The sequence below is a fragment of the Mustelus asterias genome, chromosome 20 (assembly GCF_964213995.1).
Source record: "Mustelus asterias chromosome 20, sMusAst1.hap1.1, whole genome shotgun sequence".
Classification (NCBI taxonomy): Eukaryota; Metazoa; Chordata; class Chondrichthyes; order Carcharhiniformes; family Triakidae; genus Mustelus; species Mustelus asterias.
This window is the reverse complement of record NC_135820.1, coordinates 70,342,043-70,360,636: the sequence shown is the minus strand read 5'-3', so window position 1 is coordinate 70,360,636 and position 18,594 is coordinate 70,342,043. Positions and strand designations below refer to the sequence as shown.

General features: G+C 52.8%; 1 protein-coding gene across 1 annotated transcript in view; it reads right to left on the bottom strand.

Annotated features, from left to right (window-relative positions):
* Window positions 1-9,846, bottom strand: part of plcg1 (phospholipase C, gamma 1) — a 586,083-nt gene extending 576,237 nt beyond the window's left edge. Inside the window, exon 1 of the mRNA XM_078236798.1 lies at window positions 9,834-9,846. The gene's annotated coding sequence lies outside the window, so the exon portion shown is untranslated. The remainder of the gene's footprint in view (window positions 1-9,833) is intronic.
* Between the last annotated feature and the right edge of the window lie 8,748 nt (window positions 9,847-18,594).

Genomic DNA, 18,594 nt, shown 5'->3' with positions numbered 1-18,594 from the left:
CCATGGTAACACTTATAACAGGTAAACACCCTAACCCAACAACATAGTACAACCCCCACAGTAATAACACCCTAGCCCAACAGTAACATTGTAACAAACCCCAGTGGTGAACCAACGATGGTTCACCACATTCACCCCTCCTTTAAGACAAAAGGTGGCGGGGTGGACGAAAACAGACAATAACAAAAAAAAAAAAATCACAGGATTCACAAGTCCAGACGGTCTGGAGGACCGCACCGACGCTGCGATCTCCTCAACACCGGTTGCGAAACCGGAGCAGGTGCTTGTAGTGGTTCTCTCCAAGTAACGTGTGGCTGTCCCTTCAAGGACTCCCGGGCCGGCCGGCCCTGGTGAGGCGATGGTGCAGGGGATCCTGGAACGTTTGGTGGTAGTGGTGGTGGTGGTGATGATGGTGGCGCCGATCTCCGAGTCTCAGGCAAGCTGTACATGGGAGTAAAAGTGTTATGCACTGGTCCCGGTGCTGACCGCGCCACGTCTGGGGAAGTAATGAGGAGTAGTGGATTTGTGACTGGGGGAATAGGAGCGACAGGAGTTGCTACGTCCCCTGCGGGCGCCAGGTCTCTAATGGAGACAGTGTCCTCTCGCCCGTCAGGATATGCCACATAGGCATACTGGGGGTTGGCGTGGAGGAGTTGGACCGGTTCGACCAAGGGGTCGGACTTGCGAGCCCTCACATGGCGCTGCAGAAGGACGGGTCCTGGGTACGTCAACCAGGCTGGCAATGAGGTCCCCGAGGACGACTTCCGAGGGAATGAGAACATCCTCTCGTGGGGAGTAGCATTGGTTGCCGTACACAGGAGGGAGCGGATAGAATGGAGCGCATTTGGAAGGACCTCCTGCCAACGGGAGACTGGAAGGCCCCTGGATTTCAGTGCCAGTAGGACAGCCTTCCAGACTGTAGCATTCTCCCTTTCCACCTGTCCGTTACCCCTAGGGTTGTAGCTCGTGGTTCTACTAGAGGCAATCCCGAATGAGAGCAGGAATTGCCTCAAGTCGTTGCTCATGAACGACGAGCCCCTGTCGCTATGAATATAGCAGGGGTACCCGAACAGGGTAAAAAGTTCACTGAAAACCTTGATGACGGTGGCAGTTGACGTGTCCGCACAGGGGAAAACAAACGGAAACCGGGAATATTCGTCTATTATATTGAGAAAATAGACATTCCGGTCCGTTGAGGGAAGGGGGCCCTTAAAATCCACACTCAGCCTCTCAAAAGGGCGAGTGGCCTTGACCAAATGTGCCCGGTCTGGTCGATAAAAGTGTGGTTTGCATTCTGCGCAAATCCGACAGCTTCTAGTTACTGACCTGACCTCCTCCACCGAGTAGGGCAGGTTGCGGGCTTTGATGAAGTGGTAGAGTCTGGTGACTCCAGGATGACACAGATCATTGTGGAGAGCCTTCAAGCGGTCCTCCTGCATGATGGCGCATGTTCCGCGCGAGAGGGCATCCGAGGGCTCATTGAGCTTCCCTGGACGATACATAATATCGTAATTATAGGTGGAGAGCTCAATTCTCCACCGCAAGATCTTATCGTTCTTGATCTTGCCCCTCTGCGTGTTATTGAACATAAACGCCACGGATCGTTGATCCGTGATCAGGGTGAACCGCTTACCTGCCAGGTAATGGCGCCAGTGTCTGACTGCCTCCACAATGGCCTGAGCCTCCTTTTCCACCGCTGAGTGCCGAATCTCTGGGCCTTGAAGGGTGCGGGAAAAAGACGCGACGGGCCTGCCTGCCTGGTTTAGTGTGGCGGCTAGGGCGAAGTCAGATGCATCACTCTCCACCTGGAAAGGGATGGATTCATCCACCGCGTGCATCGTGGCTTTCGAGATGTCGCTTTTCAAAACCTTGAAGGCCAATTGGGCCTCCGGCGTAAGTGGGAAGGTCGTGGACTTAATGAGCGGACGAGCTTTGTCCGCGTAGTTGGGGACCCACTGTGCATAATACGAAAAGAACCCGAGGCATCTCCTCAGTGCTTTCGTGCTAGCGGGCAAGGGAAGTTCAGTGAGTGGGCGCATACGGTCTGGATCAGGGCCAATGACCCCGTTTTCCACCACGTATCCGAGGATGGCTAACTTACGCGTACGGAATACGCACTTCTCCCTGTTATAGGTCAGATTCAGGCGAGATGCAGTGCGCAGAAAGTGTTGGAGATTCGTGTCGTGGTCCTGCTGGTCATGGCCGCAGATGGTGACGTTATCCAGGTACAGGAAGGTAGCCCGCAACCCATTCTGGTCCACCATTCGGTCCATAGCACGCTGGAAGACCGAGACCCCATTGGTGACACCAAATGGAACCCTGAGGAATTGGTATAGACGACCATCCGCCTCAAAGGCCGTATATTGTCGGTCCTCTGGGCGGATGGGGAGTTGATGGTAGGCGGACTTAAGGTCTATGGTAGAAAACACTCGGTACTGCGCAATCTGATTGACCATATCAGAAATGCGCGGGAGAGGATACGCATCCAGCTGCGTGTATCTATTAATGGTCTGACTATAGTCGATGACCATCCGAGGTTTGTTCCCGCTTTTGACTACCACGACCTGCGCTCTCCACGGACTAGCACTGGCCTGTATGATCCCTTCCTTGAGGAGCCGCTGAACCTCAGATCTAATAAAGATCCGGTCCTCAGCGCTGTAACGCCTACTTTTAGTAGCGATGGGCTTGCAGCCAGGTACCAGATTTTTAAAAAGGGATGGTGTCGTGATCTTCAGGATGGATAGATTGCACGCGGGGCGCTTTGGGCAATTTGGAGGCTGCGGCTGGTTCCCTACTGCCAGTGAAGGGAGTGGCCCACCGTACTGTAGGATCACACTCTTCATGTGGACCATAAAGTTTAGTCCGAGGATAATTGGCGCGCAAAGGTGAGGTAGCACAAGGAGCCTGAATTGCTCGTAAACTGTGCCCTGTACCTCAAGAGTTACCATACATCGTCCTTGGATCGGTACAGACCGGGACTGTGATGCCATGGAAATTGTCTGTTTGGCAGGGAGAACCCGGAGTCCACACCTTTTAGCAGTTTCAGGGTGTATGAAACTTTCGGTGCTCCCACTGTCAAACAGACAATTCACAGTTCTGCCACTAACCTTTACCTCCATCATAGAATGTTCCAGTCTGTAATGCCTGGTCTGATCCAGAGAGATCGACGCCACCGTTGGCCCCTGGGCGTCACTGCATGCTGCCGATGTGGATGCTGAGGACCCCTGCTGGTCGCTCCTAGTCGTCGTGGACCATGATGGCCGCCCCCATGAATCGCACGTGGGCGAGGGCGCCAAGCGCAGCGACTCCTGGTGGTCTTCCTCCTCCTCTGTTTGCCACGATGGCGCCGTCCTGAGATCGCACGTGGTCGGACCTCGTGGGTACTGCAACGCCGAAAGAGATGGTCTCCGTTCTGGAGGGTTACAAACTGCACTGCCGTTTTTAGGTCTGGACCTACAGACTTTGCCGTAGTGGCCTTTTTTACCGCACTGGTTGCAGATTGCCGTTCTTGCCGGACACTGTTGCCGTGGATGCTTGGCCCCACCGCAAAAATAGCATCGCTGGCCACCTGGAGCTGCCGCCGTCGTCGAATCGATCTGGGAGCGCGGGTTAGCGGGGCGAGGAGGGAGCTGAGCTTGCTCCAACCACGTTGACTGCACGTGGTCCTCGGGGTACAGCGCCAAGCTCTTCGACGCCGCCTCCAACCTCGCGGCCATCCCCATTGCCTGGGTCAAGTTGAGTTTCCCCTTTTCTAGTAATTTAAGCCTGATGTACGAGGACCCTACCCCTGCTACGAACGCGTCTCGGGCGAGGTCGTACATGTACTGCTCGGCGGAGACGTCCTTACAGTCGCAACCCCTGGCAAGCTGCAGGAGCTCATTGGCATAATCCTCTATGGTTTCGCCCGACTGCCGACGTCGTGTAGCGAGGAGGTAACGAGCATGTATCTCGTTGGGTGGCGTAATGTACCTATTCTTTAGGAGCTCGACGGCACCCTGGTAAGTGGGAGCTGCACGAATGGCTAGGTAAATCGTGTCGCTTACCCTCGCGTGGAGGACCTGGAGTCTATCACTGTCCGTAGTGATAGCTACCGAGGCTGCCAGGTAGTCCTCAAAGCACTTCCACCAATGGTCGAATGTGTTAGCTGCACTGACCGCACGTGGGTCCAGTGTCAGACGATCCGGTTTTAGAATCTGTTCCATACTCTCTGTTTACTGTATTAAATTGATGCGCGTCAATGAGCACATGGAATCAAGGCTTTAGTATTGAAGGCTTTAATACAGTAACAATGAAACTACTAACACGAATACACCAGTTCAGACTGAAGGGGTCCTGCCGGAGCAGGGGGTCTTATACCCTGCCACCGGAGGCGGGACCCCACTGGAATGTGCCATGGTAACACTTATAACAGGTAAACACCCTAACCCAACAACATAGTACAACCCCCACAGTAATAACACCCTAGCCCAACAGTAACATGGTAACAAACCCCAGTGGTGAACCAACGATGGTTCACCACAGTGCTCCTGCTCTCTCTGTGCTCCTGCTCTCTCTCTGTGCACCTGCTCTCTCTCTCTGCGCTCCTGCCCTCTCTGTGCTCCTGCTCTCTCTCTGTGCTCCTGCTCTCTCTCTCGCTGTGCTCCTGCTCTCTCTCTCTGTGTGCTCCTGCTCTCTCTCTCTCTCTCTGTGCTCCTGCTCTCTCTCTTTCTGTCTGTGCTCCTGCTCTCTCTCTCTCGTTCTGTGCTCCAACTCTCTGTCTCTCTCTGTGCTCCTGCTCTCTCTCTCTCTGTGCTCCTGCTCTCTCTCTCTGTGCTCCTCCTCTCTCTCTGCGCTCCTTCTCTCTCTCTCTGCGCTCCTGCTCTCTCTCTGTGCTCGTGCTCCCTCTGTGCTCCTGCTCTCTCTCTCTCTGTGCTCCAGCTCTCACTCTCTGTGCTCCTGCTGTCTGTCTCTCTGTGCTCCTGCTCTCTCTGCGCTCCTGCTCTCTCTCTCTCTCGCTGTGCTCCTGCTCTCTCTCTCTCTGTGCTCCTGCTCTCTCTCTCTCTCTCTGTACTCCTGCTCTCTCTCTCTGCGCTCCTGCTCTCACTCTGTGCTCCTGCTCTCTCTGTGCTCCTGCTCTCTCTCTGTGCACCTGCTCTCTCTCTCTGCGCTCCTGCCCTCTCTGTGCTCCTGCTCTCTCTCTGTGCTCCTGCTCTCTCTCTCGCTGTGCTCCTGCTCTCTCTCTCTGTGTGCTCCTGCTCTCTCTCTCTCTCTCTGTGCTCCTGCTCTCTCTCTTTCTGTCTGTGCTCCTGCTCTCTCTCTCTCGTTCTGTGCTCCAACTCTCTGTCTCTCTCTGTGCTCCTGCTCTCTCTCTGTGCTCCTGCTCTCTCTCTCTGTGCTCCTGCTCTCTCTCTCTGTGCTCCTGCTCTCTCTCTGCGCTCCTTCTCTCTCTCTCTGCGCTCCTGCTCTCTCTCTGTGCTCGTGCTCCCTCTGTGCTCCTGCTCTCTCTCTCCCTGCGATCCTGCTCTCTCTCTCTGCGCTCCTGCTCTCTCTGTGCTCCTGCTCTCTCTCTCTGTGCTACTGCTCTCTCTCTCTCTCTCTCTGTGTTCCTGCTCTCTCTGCTCCTGCTCTCTCTGTGCTCCTGCTCTCTCTCTCTGTGCTCCTGCTCTCTCTCTCTGTGCTCCTGCACTCTCTCTCTGTGCTCGTGCTGTCAGTCTCTCTGTGCTCCTGCTCTCTCTGCGCTCCTGCTCTCTCTCTCTGTGTGGTCCTGCTCTCTCTCTCTCTGTGTTCCTGCTCTCTCTCTCTCTCTGTACTCCTGCTCTCTCTCTCTGCGCTCCTGCTCTCTCTCTCTGCGCTCCTGCTCTCACTCTGTGCTCCTGCTCTCCCTGTGCTCCTGCTCTCTGTCTGTGCACCTGCTCTCTCTCTCGGCGCTCCTGCCCTCTCTGTGCTCCTGCTCTCTCTCTGTGCTCCTGCTCTCTCTCGCTGTGCTCCTGCTCTCTCTCTCTCTCATCCAGACTTGAAACGTTGGCTCTATTCTCTTCCCACAGATGCCGTCAGACCTGCTGAGATTTTCCAGCATTTTCTATTTAGGCTTACATTAACACTGCAATTAAGTTACTGTGAAAATCCCCTAGTTGCCACACTCCGGCATCTGTTCGGGTACACTGAGGGAGAATTTAGCACGGCCAATCCACCTGTAACACTGCATTCTGCATTCTCTCGTTTCTTTCTCTCTGAATGGTATGCTTTGTCCGTATGGCACGCAAGAAACAATAATTTTCACTGTATACTAATACATGTGACAATAACAAATCAAATCAAATATAACCAGCACGTCTTTGGAGTGTGGGAGGAAGCCGGAGCACCCGGAGGAAACCCGGCACGGTGGCATAGTGATCAGCACTGCTGCCTCACAGTGCCAGGGAACCAGATTCAATTCCCAGCTTGGGTCACTGTCTGTGTGGAGTTTGCACATCCTCCCTGTGTCTGTGTGGGTTTCCGTCGGGTGCTCTGATTTCCTCCCACAGTCCAAATATGTGTAGGTTAGGTGAATTGGCCATGTTAAATTCTTCCTCAGTGTACCTGAAGAGGTGCAGGAATGTGGCGACTCGGGGATTTTCACAGTAACTTCTTTGCTTTGTGAATGTAAGCTTACTTGTGACTAATAAATAAATAAACAGATACGGGGAGCCTGTGCAAACATATTGGCCATGTTAAATTGTCCCTCAGTGTCCCAGGATGTGTAGGTTAGACAGATTAGCAGGGTTTATACCTAGGGTTACAGGGTTAGGGTCTGGATGAGATGGTCTGTTGGAAAGTTGGTGCAGACTCAATGGGTTGGATGGTCTACTTCTAGATAACCAGTTCCCTATCATCTTGGAGGAATCATTTCTAGGCTTCGATTCTTTTATCTGCAGATGGAATTAGCAGCAACATCAGTAATATAAACCTTGAATGATGATAGCTATTGTAGCTTGGCCAAGAAAGGTCCAACCGCTGTAATGAGGTTCATCTGTGTGTCATCTGTTTCATCTCTCACTGTCTGTGAGTTATAGTGATAGCACGCTCCAGAGATCATTTCATTTTATCGGATGCAAATGAAAACCATCGTTGAAAGGGCCCTACACCAATCATGTTCATCCAATGCCCTTTCAGCTTTCCAACTCTGAAATAAAACTTTCTTCTCTCTCGGGGGACTGCTGCGAAAGGGGGATGTGGAGTTATTTAGAATACTGTCCTTTCATCTCCAGTCGCTGGGTTCAAACCTAAATTGATCAGATTAAAGTATTTGCTCTCTGATGACTGCAACGTGACAGCTCTGAGTGCAAACTATTTGCAGCAACTCCGATGTAACATTAAAGCACGTCTCCACCTGTTAAGGCAGATATAAAGATCCTCATATCTCAATTTTTATTTCATGGCTTTTGGCATCGCTGGCTGGGCCAGCATTTATTGTCCATCCCTGAGGTGAGTTAAGAGTCAACAACATTTTTTTTCATATTCATTCGTGGGACATGGGCGTCGCTGGCTGGCCAGCATTTATTGCCCATCCCTCGTTGCCCGAAGCAGTTAAGAGTCAACCACATTGCTGTGGGTCTGGAGTCATATGTAGGCCAGACCAGGTAAGGACGGCACATTTCCTTCCCGAAAGGACATCAGTGAACCAGATGGGTTTTTATAGCAATCGACGATGGTGTCATGGTCATCAGTAGACTTTTAATTCCAGGTTTTTACTGAATTCGAACCCGGGTCCCCAGAGCGTTATGATGGGTTTCTGGATTACTAGTCCAGTGACAATACCACGAAGCCACCACCTCCCCTAAATTAGAAGGTTACCAAAGAGTTCTCCTGGTGCTCTGATGAATCCTATTCCCTTGCCTGACATCGTCAAGAACAAATAAAGGGCAGCACAGTGGTTAGCACTGCTGCTTCACAGCTCCAGGGACCTGGGTTCGATTCCCGGCTTGGGTCACTGTCTGTGTGTGGAGTTTGCACATTCTCTTCATGTCTGCGTGGGTTTCCCCCGGGTGCTCCGGTTTCATCCCACAGTCCAAAGATGTGCGGGTTAGGTTGATTGGCCATGCTAAAATTGCCCTTAGTGTCCTGGGATGCGTAGGTTAGAGGGATTAGTGGGTAAATATGTAGGGATATGGGGGATATGTAGGGCCTGGGTGGGATTGTGGTCGGTGCAGACTCGATGGGCCGAATGGCCTCTCTCTGTGCTGTAGGGATTCTAAGATTCTAAGATTACTCTGTATCCACCTAATTGGGCCGCATCTGACTCCCAATCCACAGCAACGTGGTTGACTCTCGAATACCCTCAGGGATGGGCAATAAGTGCTGACCCAGCCAGCGACGCCCACATCCCATAAAGTAATAGAAAAAAAATTGGTGTTTGTGAGATCTTGCCGCACTCCAAAAGTAATCAGTTGGCCGTAGAAATGCAGAATTGCTGAGAATGTGGTGAAGTGCCAATTAAAGCAAATTCCTTCTTTAATATAACAAGCACAAGAATTCACCAAAAACGATTCTGAAGAACTTCCCTCCTTGTCTCAGTCAATCTGAGAGTATCGAAACCTGACATCATCTTCAACAATGGAGTGCGTCAAAAGCCTCATCAATATCTGAAATATTTTCTTACAGCCTCCCATCACTTCAGGTATTGAGTAATAAAATAAAATGCTCTCAGATCTGTATACTCCTTTAGCTCAACTTAAAATGTCCAACTGAGGTCTCACTGAGCCAGTGTATACTTTTTATTTCCCATACCAGTTGTGCTGTGAATCGAAGGAGTGCAACCAACACAGTCCACTGGCGTAATATCGCTAAAGAACCACAGAAACAGAAAATAGGAGCAGGAGTAGGCCATTCGACCCTTTGAGCCTGCTCCACCATTCAACATGATCATGGCTGATCATCCAATTTAAAAGCCTGATCCTGCCTTCCCTCCTTATCCTTTAATCCCCTTTACCCCAAGAGCTATACCTAACTTTACCTTACTCTATTTGAAAACATACAATGGGCAGAATTGTACGAGAATCTCCTGGTGTGTCAGCTGTGGTGAGAAAACTGGCATGGAACTCTCTATCTCCGCCAGCTAGTTTTCTCTCCGGATCTTGTCCTTTTGACTGACAAAAGAAATAGTGGGTGTAGTTTGCGCTGCCCTCTACAGCAAGAACATTCTTTCTCAGATAAGGAGACCTAAACTGAACAGGATATTCCAGCTGTGACCTCACCAAGGCCCTGTATAACTGCAACAAGGCTCCTGGACTTGAATCCCCTTGGCATGGAGGCCATTTGCCTTCTTTGCCGCCTGCAGCCGCATGCTTGCCTTCAGCGACTGATGCATGAGGGCACCCAAGGTCAGGCACCACGTTCCAAAAGAACGAGGGGGAACAATTTCCCCTGAGTTTATCAGTGCTGATGTTTGATAGCCACAATGACTGAAGAACATGCGATTGCCTCACGCACTTCAATAAATGTTATAAACTCGCTCCACTGTAGCGTTTGATAAAGTGCTCGCGAAAAGAAAATGACAACAGCTTTGAGAGTTTTACAGAGTGAGGAATCTTTTAATGAGAAGTCTAGGAGTTATTTCCGAAGTTCAATAAGTTCGAACCAGCCAGGAGCCCCAGGGCCAGGATGCTGAAGACAGCTGGAGTGAGAGTGGGAGAGCCAGAGAGTGAGAGGCAGCACGATGGGAGGAAGACTGCTGATTATTTTTCACATGGTTCGTTGTCCCTTCACAATAATCGGATCTCAATATGTTGAGAAATTAGCCCTGGAAGAACGTTCAGCAACATTTTGGTGAGCAGAATGTGCAACCCGTTGTGACAGTGAGTAATTGAGGCGAATACCATAGGTTTTCTAAAACTAAAGTTAATTGCTGCAGAGGCAAACCAGTCGATGCTCAAAATACCCAGCTGGTCTGGCAGCACCTGTGGAGAGAGAAACAGAGTTAACGGGGGGAATTTTGTGGAGCCGACAGGAGTGGAAAACATGGCGTGTGGGGATACTTAATGTTGCAGAAATCGAAATCTCAATGTCCCGATGGCGGATTGAGATGCAGACATGTTGTGTATGTGGTTTCCCGTCTCTTTAAGACAGCACAGACCAATAGAGAGAGAGCGGGATGCTGGAGAGACCGAGAGCACAGCGAGAGAAGGAGTGGAGAGAGAGAGAGAGCAGGAACACAGAGAGTGAGACAGCAGGAGCACAGAGAGAGAGAGTGAGAGCAGCAGCACAGAGAGAGAGAGCAAGAGCACAGAGAGAGAAAGCAGGAGCACAGAGAGAGAGAGAGCAGGAGTGCAGAGAGAGAGAGCAGGAGCACAGAGAGAGAGAGAGCAGGAGCACAGAGAGAGAGAGCAGGAGTGCAGAGAGAGAGAGCTGGAGCACAGTGAGAGAGAGCAGGAACGGAGAGAGAGAGAGCAGGAGCGCAGATCAAGAGAGAGAGCAGGAGCACAGTGAGAGAGAGCAGGAGCACAGAGAGAGAGCAGGAGCGCAGAGAGAGAGAGAGAGAGCAGGAACGGAGAGAGAGAAAGCAGGAGTACAGAGAGAGAGAGAGAGAGCAGGAGCACAGAGAGAGAGAGAGAGAGCAGGAGCACAGAGAGAGGGGTTGTGGTGAACCATCGTTGGTTCCCACTGTGGGGTTGTTCTAATGTTGTTGTTGGGCTAGGGTGGGATTAATACACCTGTGGTTGTTACTGTTGTGGCACATCCCAGTCGGGCTCCGCCTCCTGGGAGAGGTATAAGACCCCCTGCTCGGGCGGGACCTCGTCAGTCTGGGATGGTGTACTTGCGTTCTAGTAGTTCCATTGTTAGGCAATAAAAGCCTTCAGTTACCGAAGCCTTGTGTCTTGAGTTCAATTGACGTGCATCAATTTTATTGCCTAACACTAAGCTCTCGACGGAAAGGAGAGTATGGAACAAATCTTAAAGCCAGAGCGTCTGACGCTGGATCCACGTGCGGTGGGCGCCTCTAACACTTTCGACCACTGGCTGAAGTGTTTTGAGGACTACCTGGCAGCCTCCGCAGCGTTCATCACAGATGACGACAGACTCCGGGTCCTCCATGCGAGGGTAAGCGACACTGTCTACCTCGCGATCCGTGCGGCCACCACTTACCCGAGGGCCCTCGAGCTTTTGAAAAAGCGCTACACGAAACCTCCCAATGAGATCCACGCTCGTTACCTCCTCGCTACACGACGTCGGCAGTCGGGCGAAACCATGGAGGATTACGCCAATGAGCTCTTGCAGCTTGCCAGGGGCTGCGACTGCAAAGCTGTGTCGGCTGAGCAGTATATGTATGACCTCGCCCGAGATGCGTTTGTGGCAGGGGTAGGGTCTTCGTACATCCGTCTCAAGCTGCCATAAAAGGGGAATCTCAACCTGACCCAAGCTATGGAAATGACTGAAATGCTTGAGGCGGCGTCGAAGAGCTTGGTCCTGTATCCGGCGGACCACGTGGAGACAACGTGGCAGGAGCAGTCACAAATCCCTCCTCGCCCCACGGGCTCGAAGTGCAGTGTTATGGCGTGCTCCCATGTAGACCCAACGACGGCGGCAGCCCCATACGGCCCGCGGTGCTACTTCTGCGGAGGAGCCAAGCATCGGCGACAAAAGTGTCCTGCTAAAGCAGTGGTCTGTAATCAATGCGGTAAAAAGGGGCACTACGCGAAGGTGTGCAGATCAAAGCCCAAGAACGGCAGTGCAGCCTGTGACCCTTCAGAACGGGGATCATCACCATCGACGTCGAAGTACCCACGGGGTTCGTCCACGTGCGAGTCCAGGACGACGCCATTGTGGTCGACGGAATCGGAAGAGGATGACCACCAGGAGTCGCTACGCTTGGCGCCCTCAACCATGTGCGATTCATGGGGGCGGCCATTTTGGTCGACGACGACCAGGAGCGACCAGCAGGGGTCCTCAGCATCGACCTCAGCTGCCTGCAGTGACGTTCAAGGGCCAACGGTGGCGTCGATCACCCTGAACCAGGCTAAGCACCACAGGCTTGACTGTTCAATGATGGATATACAGGTAAATGGTCGTGCAATTTATTGTCTGTTTGACAGCGGGAGCACTGAGAGCTTTATTCACCCTGACACTGTAAAGAGGTGTGGACTCCAGATTCAACCTGCCAAACAGACAATTTCTATGGCATCACGGTCCCGGTCTGTCCCTGTTCAAGGACGTTGTGTGGTAACTCTGAAAGTGCAGGGCACAATTTACGAGCGATTCAGGCTCCCTGTGTTGCCGCATCTTTGCGCACCAATTCTCCTCGGACTAAACTTTATGGTCCACATGAAGAGTGTGATCCTACAGTACGGTGGGCCACTCCCTTCGCTGACAGTAGGGGACCAGCTGCAGTCTCCAAATTGTCCAAAGCGCCCCGCATACAATCTTTCTACATTAAAGATCACCACACCCTCTTTATTCAAGAATCTGGTACCAGGCTGCAAGCCCATCGCTACTAAAAGTAGGCGTTACAGCGCTGAAGATCGGATCTTCATCAGATCTGAGGTTCAGCGGCTCCTCAAAGAAGGGATCATACAGCCCAGTGTTAGTCCGTGGAGAGCACAGGTCGTGGTGGTTAAGAGGGGGAACAAACCCCGGATGGTCATTGATTACAGTCAGACCATTAATCGATATACGCAGCTGGATGCGTATCCTCTCCCGCGCATATCTGATATGGTCAATCAGATTGCGCAGTACCGGGTGTTCTCCACCATAGACCTTACGTCCGCCTACCACCAACTCCCCATCCGCCCAGAGGACCGACACTACACGGCTTTTGAGGCGGATGGTCGTCTGTATCAGTTTCTTAGGGTTCCAATTGGTGTCACCAATGGGGTCTCAGTCTTCCAGCGTGCTATGGACCGAATGGTGGACCAGAACGGGCTGCGGGCTACCTTCCTGTACCTGGATAATGTCACCATCTGCAGCCGTGATCAGCAGGACCATGACACAAATCTCCAGAACTTTTTACGCACTGCATCTCGCCTGAATTTGACCTACAACAGGGAGAAGTGTGTATTCCGTACGCGCCGGTTCGCCATCCTGGGTTACGTAGTGGAAAACGGGGTCATTGGCCCTGATCCTGACCGTATGCGCCCCCTTGCTGAACTTCCTTTGCCCGCTAGCGCAAAAGCACTGAGGAGATGCCTAGGCTTCTTCTTCTATTATGCGCAGTTGGTCCCCAACTACGCGGACAAAGCCCGTCCGCTTATTAAGTCCACGACTTTTCCACTCACGCCAGAGGCCCAATTGGCCTTCAAGGCATTGAAACACGACATTGCGACAGCCACGATGCACGCGGTAGACGAATCCATCCCTTTTCAGGTGGAAAGCGATGCATCTGATTTCGCCCTGGCCGCCACACTAAACCAGGCAGGCAGGCCCGTCGTGTTTTTTTCCCGCACCCTCCAAGGTTCCAAAATTCGGCATTCAGCGGTGGAAAAGGAGGCCCAGGCCATTGTGGAGGCCGTCAGACACTGGCGCCATTACCTGGCGGGGAAGCGGTTCACCCTGATCACGGACCAGCGGTCCGTGGCGTTCATGTTCAATAACACGCAGAGGGGCAAGATCAAGAATGACAAGATCTTGCGGTGGAGAATTGAGCTCTCCACCTATAATTACGATATCATGGATCGTCCAGGGAAACTCAATGAGCCCCCGGATGCCCTCTCGCGCGGAACATGCGCTACTATGCAGGAGGATCGCTTGAATGCCCTCCATAATGACCTGTGCCATCCTGGGGTCACTCGGCTCTACCACTTTATCAAAGCCCGCAACCTGCCTTACTCGGTGGAGGACGTCAGGTCAGTGACAAGGAGCTGTCGGATTTGCGCGGAATGCAAACCGCACTTTTACCGACCTGACCGGGCACATTTGGTCAAGGCCACTCGCCCCTTCGAGAGGCTGAGTGTGGATTTTAAGGGCCCCCTTCCCTCAACAGATCGGAACGTGTACTTTCTGAACATCATAGACGAGTACTCCCGGTTCCCGTTTGTTGTCCCCTGCGCGGACACGTCGACTGCCACGGTGATCAAGGCATTCCGTGATCTTTTTACCCTGTTCGGGTACCCCAGCTATGTACATAGCGACAGGGGCTCGTCGTTCATGAGTAATGACTTGAGGCAATTCCTGCTCTCATACGGGATTGCCTCTAGTAGGACCACGAGATACAACCCTAGGGGCAATGGACAGGTGGAAAGAGAGAATGCTACAGTCTGGAAGGCTGTCCTATTGGCGCTGAAGTCCAAAGGCCTTCCAGTCTCCCATTGGCAGGAGGTCCTCCCAAATGCGCTTCACTCCATTCGCTCCCTCCTGTGTACGGCAACCAATGCTACTCCCCACAAGAGGATGTTCTCATTCCCTCGGAAGTCGTCCTCGGGGATATCTTTACCAGCCTGGTTGACGTACCCAGGACCCGTCCTTCTGCGGCGACATGTAAGGGCCCGCAAGTCCGACCCCTTGGTCGAACAGGTCCACCTCCTCCACGCCAACCCTCAGTATGTCTATGTGGCATATCCTGACGGGCGAGAGGACACAGTCTCGATCCGAGACCTGGCGCCCGCAGGGGACGTAGCAACTCCTGTCGCTCCCATACCCCCAGTCACGAATCCCTTATCCCTTATTTCTCCCCCGGACGTGGCGCGGTCAGCACCGGGACCAGTGCATAACAGTTATACTCCACTGTACAGCTTGCCTGAGACCCGGAGATCGGCGCCATCGCAGAATGTACCGGGATCCCCTGCACTACCGCTTCATCCGGGTCAACCGGCCCGTGAGTCCGCGAGAGGACAGCCGGACGCTGTTTTGGAGAGAACGCCACCGCAAGCACCTACTCCGGTGTCACCGCCGGTATTGAGGAGGTCACAACGACGGTGCGGTCCTCCAGACCGTCTGGACGTATAATCTGTTGACTGTTTTTTAGTCTGTTTTCGCACCCCGCTGGCCTTTGTTCTCAAAGTAGGGGTGAATGTGGTGAACCATCGCTGGTTCACACTGTGGGGTTGTTCTAATGTTGTTGTTGGGCTAGGGTGTTCACACTGTGGGATTGTTCTAATGTTGTTGTTGGGCTAGGGTGGGATTAATACACCTGTGGTTGTTACTGTTGTGGCACATCCCAGTCGGGCTCCGCCTCCTGGGAGAGGTATAAGACCCCCTGCTCGGGCGGGACCTCGTCAGTCTGGGATGGTGTACTTACGTTCTATTAGTTCCATTGTTAGACAATAAAAGCCTTCTGTTACCGAAGCTTCGCGCCTTGAGTTCAATTGACGTGCATCAATTTTATTGTCTAACACTAAGCTCTCGACGGGAAGGAGAGTATGGATCAAATCTTAAAGCCAGAACGTCTGACGCTGGATCCACGTGCGGTGGGCGCCTCTAACACCTTCGACGACTGGCTGAAGTGTTTTGAGGACTACCTGGCAACCTCCGCAGCGGTCACCACAGATGATGACAGACTCCGGGTCCTCCATGCGAGGGTAAGCGACACAGTCTACCTCGCGATCCGTGCGGCCACCACTTACCCAAGGGCCCTCGAGCTTTTAAAAAAGCGCTACACGAAACCTCCCAACGAGATCCACGCTCGTTACCTCCTCGCTACACGACGTCGGCAGTCGGGCGAAACCATGGAGGATTACGCCAATGAGCTCTTGCAGCTTGCCAGGGGCTGCGACTGCAAAGCTGTGTCGGCTGAGCAGTATATGTATGACCTCGCCCGAGATGCGTTTGTGGCAGGGGTAGGGTCTTCGTACATCCGTCTCAAGCTGCTAGAAAAGGGGAATCTCAACCTGACCCAAGCTATGTGTGGTGAACCATCGTTGGTTACCACTGTGGGTTATTCCTATGTTACTGTTGGGTTAGGGTGTTGCCACTGTGGGGGTTGTATAATGTTGTTGGGTTAGGGTGTTTACCTGTGGTAGATGTTGTTATGGCACATCCCGGTCGGGCCCCGCCTCCTGGGGAGAGGTATAAGACCCTCTGCTCTGGCGGGACCCCTCCAGTCTGAACTGGTGTACTCGTGTTAGTTAGTTCCATTGTTTGCTAATAAAAGCCTTCAATAGCTGAAGCCTTGTTCCTCGTGCTTGATTGTCGCGCATCAATTTTATTAGCAAACATAAAACTCTCAACAGTAAAGGGAGTATGGAACAAATATTAAAACCAGAGCGTCTGGCGCTGGACCCACGTGCGGTCGGTGCCGCTAACACCTTCGACCACTGGTGGAAGTGTTTCGAAGACTACCTGGCAGCCTCTGCAGCTGTTACTACAGACGACGACAAACTCCAGGTCCTCCACGCGAGGGTAAGCGACACGATCTATCTTGCGATTCGTGCGGCCACCACTTACCCGAGGGCCATCGAGCTCTTGAAGAAACGATACACGAGACCACCCAACGAGATCCACGCTCGTTACCTCCTCGCTATACGACGTCGGCAGTCGGGCGAAACCATGGAGGACTACGCCAATGAGCTCTTGCAGCTTGCCAGGGGTTGCGACTGCAAAGATGTGTCGGCAGAGCAGTACATGTACGACCTCGCCCGAGATGCGTTCGTAGCATGGGTAGGGTCCTCGTACATCCGGCTTAAGCTATTAGAGAAAGGGAACCTCAACTTGACCCAAGCGATGGAGATGGCTGAGATGCTGGAGGCAGCGTCGAAAAGCTTGGCTCTGTACCCCGAAGACCACGTGGAGACAACGTGGCAAGAGCAAGCACAAATCCCTCCTCGCACCACGGGCTCGCGCTCCCATATCGATCCGACGACGGCGGCAGCTCCAGGCGGCCAGCGATGCTATTTTTGCGGCGGAGCCAAGCATCCACGGCAACAGTGTCCTGCAAAAACGGCGATCTGCAGCCAGTGTGGTAAAAAGGGGCACTATGCTAAAGTTTGCAGGTTGAAGCCCAAAAACGGCAGTGCAGCCTGTGACCCTCCAGAGCGGAGACAATCTCCTTCGGCGTCGCAGTACCCACGAGGTCCGACCACGTGCGAATCCAGGACGGCGCCATCGTGGCTGATGGAGGAGGAGGAAGACCACCAGGAGTCGCTACGCTTGGCGCCCTCACCCACGTGCGATTCATGGGGGCGGCCATCATGGTCAACGACGACTAGGAGCGACCAGCAGGGGTCCTCAGTATCAACCTCGGCTGCATGCAGTGACGCCCAGGGGCCAACGGTGGCGTCGATCTCTCTGGACCAGACAAAGCATCACAGGCTTGACAATTCCATGATGAACATCAAGGTAAATGGTCGTACTGTGTATTGTCTGTTTGACAGTGGGAGCACCGAGAGTTTTATTCACCCTGACACTGCAAAAAGGTGTGGACTCCGGGTTCTACCTGCCAAACAGACAATTTCCATGGCATCACGGTCCCGGTCTGTACCGATCCAAGGACGTTGTATGGTAACCCTAGAGGTGCAGGGCACAATTTACGAGCGATACAGGCTCCTTGTGTTACCGCACCTTTGTGCGCCAATTCTCCTCGGACTAAACTTTATGGTCCACATGAAGAGTGTGATCCTACAGTACGGTGGGCCACTCCCTTCACTGGCAGTAGGGAATCAGCCGCAGCCTCCAAATTGCCCAAAGCGCCCCGCATGCAATCTCTCCACACTAAAAATCACCACACCTTCTTTATTTAAGAATCTGGTACCAGGCTGCAAGCCCATCGCTACGAAGAGTAGGCGTTACAGCGCTGAAGACCGGATCTTTATCAGATCTGAGGTTCAGCGGCTCCTCAAAGAAGGGATCATACAGGCCAGTGCTAGTCCGTGGAGAGCGCAGGTTGTGGTGGTTAAAAGCGGGAACAAACCTCGGATGGTCATCGACTACAGTCAGACCATTAACCGTTATACGCAGCTGGATGCGTATCCTCTCCCGCGCATATCTGATATGGTCAATCAGATTGCGCAGTACCGGGTGTTCTCTACCATAGACCTTAAGTCCGCCTACCATCAACTCCCCATCCACCCAGAGGACCGACAATACACGGCTTTTGAGGCGGATGGTCGTCTATACCAGTTTCTTAGGGTTCCATTTGGTGTCACCAATGGGGTCTCGGTCTTCCAGCGTGTTATGGACCGAATGGTGGACCAGAACGGGTTGCGGGCTACCTTCCCGTACCTGGATAACGTCACCATCTGCGGCCATGACCAGCAGGACCATGACACGAATCTCCAGAACTTTCTGCGCACTGCATCTCGCCTGAATCTGACCTATAACAGGGAGAAGTGCGTATTCCGTACGCGCAGGTTAGCTATCCTTGGATACGTGGTGGAAAACGGGGTCATCGGCCCTGATCCAGACCGTATGCGCCCCCTTACTGAACTTCCCTTGCCCGCTAGCACAAAAGCACTGAGAAGATGCCTCGGCTTCTTTTCGTATTATGCGCAGTGGGTCCCCAACTACGCGGACAAAGCCCGTCCGCTCATCAAGTCCACGACCTTCCCACTCACGCCGGAGGCCCAATTGGCCTTCAAGGCTTGAAAAGCGACATTGCGAAAGCCACGATGCACGCGGTGGATGAATCCATCCCTTTCCAGGTGGAAAGTGATGCATCTGATTTCGCCCTAGCCGCCACACTAAACCAGGCAGGCAGGCCCGTCGCGTTTTTTT